Here is a 3,434-nt window from a genome sequence, read left to right as displayed (position 1 = left end):
AGGAACCACCAAAGGACCCACAGGAGACAAAGGGCCGTTCTTGTACACCGTTAGACAGGGTGGGGCGGGGTTCTGGGCCGTGTCTGAACCGAGGCGCTGTGGAGCGGTGTGCGTCACTGAAGGGTGGCATCTGATCCCCAGGGCCACTGAGCGCCACAGGGCTGAGAGCCCCGGGAGGATCCGCCTCCGGGAGAGAAGCTGGAGCACCTGCAATGCACACCTTCCCGAAGGCCTCTCCGGCGGACTGAGCTCCCCGCCAGTCGCCTGCTGTGGACCAGAGGGGTCCGCCTTCCATCAAGCTGCCCTCAGGAAACGAAGCTCTGGTTAATGAGGGCCGACCTGTCACGAGCCTGCGTGGCGCAGTGTGGTCTCCGTAGGACTGAGTCACCCTGTCGATACAGCCATTTGAGCATAGGTCCTTTTCATTTCTGCCAGGCATGAGCGGTCAAGCTCCTGACATGACTTTATATAAATGCATCTGATGGCATTTCTCATGTTCTCGTTCAGGTATTGATGGATTGATTGATTGATGATTGAACTGTGGCAGCTACAATCCTGCATGTGTTCTGTCTTATAGGAGTGGAGTCAGATCACAGATTCCCAAAACAAATACCTTTCCCATTGAACCGCAAGCAATAGAGCAATTGCTCCAGGCAGGGCGCCATGGCAGGCAGGTTTCGGAAAACGCGCCATAGTTTCCAGCAAACAGCAACCACTGGAGTCAAGGCGGGGCCCCGTCACGGCTCTCTCACGTGTCAGGCCCCTCACCACGCACGATCCATGTCAGAACCCACGGCAGGTCTCCTAGCAGTTCTTTCAGGACTCCAATGGTCTAAAATAAACTATAACCCATTCAGAATTATAGTAGGCATTTAATAACACAAATCAGGAGGGGAAATATAGTCCAATGTAAACACAAATTGTACACACGCCGTCATTACTGCAAGTCACAAGTCACAGGAGGAGGCCGTGTCTCCCTGTGACGGCTGTTGTTCACCCTCAAATTGTCTGCAAAGTCGTCGTGGCGATTTGCATTCCGGTGGTGTTCTCAGGAAGAGCTCGCCGTGCAGTGGGCATGTTCCTTACACACACCTAAACTAGGGCTGCTAATACCGCCCTAGCGTAAGGGCAAATACGTCTTCACGGCACACGCTCTGAGCCACTGTTGCCCTCGTTCACGTAGAATGTGGGGTTCTCGGGCTCGGAGGAGCAACATGAGCTGCCCGAGGCCACACTCGTGTTCGTGGTATAACTGGAAAAGAGGGAGGACTCGGCTTCCTCTGGCCTCTAGACTTGCCCGAGTCCAGGAGTTTGGCCCTGGCTCTCACACGGCAGACACGCCACACCTCAAGTGGTCTAAAATGGATGCCCACCTGTGTTGCTCCTCATTCTGCCCCGGCCTCCCAGAAGTAGGGGAGCCCTTTTGTAAAACCATCCCACTTCCTTCCTAGGGTCTGACATCCTCAGCAGTGATTTGCTCTTTAAAGATCAATGAACATTTATTTCTTTAGCTAATTTGCCTCTTTTAAAAATGTGTCTAGGGAACCAGCAGTTAGCATAATGGCTATGTTGCTGGACTCCCACGTAGTCGACCGCGGTTCGTGTCCCAGACCCGGTGGCTTAAAAAACTCACGCCGGGCGCGTGTGCGTGCGTGCCCAAGAGCCCGAGAGGAGAATGGAGGAGAAGGGATTGTGGCGTGACCATCCCCCTGGGGGGCGATTTCTCGCTTTCTGTCTCTATGTCTCTCTCTGTCTGTCTGGCGAGCGCACGCGCCCTACAGTGAAAATCTCTCCAAAAAAAAAAAAATGTGTCTAGTAATTTCTTCAACTGGACTAATATTCATGCTAGGAAAATTCATTGTGAATGCTGTAAAGATGTACAGAGATAAATAAATACTAGCAATTGTTTTAGAAAAGGCAGATGCACAGGAACACTGAATTCCAAAGCCACAGAGACCATGCTGCTGTGCCGCCTCTAGCTGGCAACATTTACCCATGAACGTCCTTCCCGACTGCAAATCCAGGCATGGACTTAGGTGTTCTGGGAAAGCGTGTAACCTCCCCAAACCCTCTGCCCCTCATCTCCTCCTAGAGCTTGGGTCAGTCTGTGCTCTGAGGACCAGACACCAGCAGCCTTGAGCGGCCCGCACCAACCCGGATGACAGGTCGTCTCTCCCAGGGGTGCCTGCTCTCCCTGCCAGCCCTGTCCTGAGCCTGTCTGCTCTGTCACAGCCCCTCCTTAACTTCAGCATTCATTACGGACCACGTTACAGAGAGGCCGTGCGGGCAGGGAGCGTCGACGAGCGTCCCGACGCTGGCCCTTCGCATTCTGTGACGTAGTGGAGTAATACTGCGCAGGGAGCTGTCATGGAGACAGCTATCCATCAAGCCCGCCTCCCTGCCTCACTTCGGAGCCTGGAAAAACAGTGGTGTGGTCAGGGCACTCGAGCTGACCGAATTATCCCAAATCCTCATCTTTGAATGGCCAGCCAGTCCCCGCTGCTGTTACATTTTAGATAGGGACTTGGAAGCTCATGCCAAAGTCCACTGCATGGCCTGAGTGCTGTGCATTTTCATATGTCCACGTGCGTTGTTTAAGAGCTTGCAGACGCTTGCACACCCTTGCTGAGCTGGGGCTGACGAGCTTCACACACGATTGGACCTAGCTCTGGGTGCACAGAAGCAGAGACCCCGTGAGCTCAGCAGTCGGTCACGGAATCTGCAGATGCGTGTGCAGAGGGCATGTGCTTCTCACTAGCTGCAGAGGTCTCTCCTTCCGGCCTGCCATGCACACCAGCCTTGCTCCACCCAGGCGGGCGTGAGGGGTGCCCCAGCGCCCCACAATGCACGGTGGCCATTGGCACCCTCTGCCCTGTCTCCCATCTGTGATGGAAACCAGCAGCAGCACAGAGGGAGGACAGGGCAGGCCCACCCCCGCTCTCCTGCGCTGTAGAGGGCAGACCGTGAGCTCACTGACCAGTCTGAATTAATAGCCAGTGCAGCAGAGCTCACCTTTCTCTTAACCTAAGAATAACTTCATAATTTCTCTTTTTTGAAGTTTATTTCATTTCTTGAAAGAGGGGGAAACGGGCACTCTCAGCAGGGTCTCCTCACACCTTGGTCCCTCCCCCAAGCCCTCCAGCCAGCCAGGATTGCGGGGAGCCCTTGCCCTGGCCCGCACTGCGACTTCTGCAGTGCAGAGAGCCCACTCCTGTGCTGCGGCAGTCGGCCGTCCTTAAGGAACTTCTCAAAGAAGGGGAGGGGAACCGTGATGTGAGCACAGCCGCACACGCCTTCTCTTGCTTACCGGGGACACAGCAGGTCTCTCTGCGTGACAGCTTCAGAGTGAGGGCTGCTGGGGGGCACGGGGATCACGGGTGACAGGCACATTGACAGGCAGCCCGATGTTGCCCCAGGAACCCTAAATTCCTGCT

This window comes from Tupaia chinensis, unplaced genomic scaffold (genome assembly GCF_000334495.1).
Source record: "Tupaia chinensis unplaced genomic scaffold, TupChi_1.0 Scaffold146386_1, whole genome shotgun sequence".
NCBI lineage: Eukaryota > Metazoa > Chordata > Mammalia > Scandentia > Tupaiidae > Tupaia > Tupaia belangeri.
The sequence above is the reverse complement of the archived record's forward strand: the minus strand, read 5'-3'. Positions refer to the sequence as shown.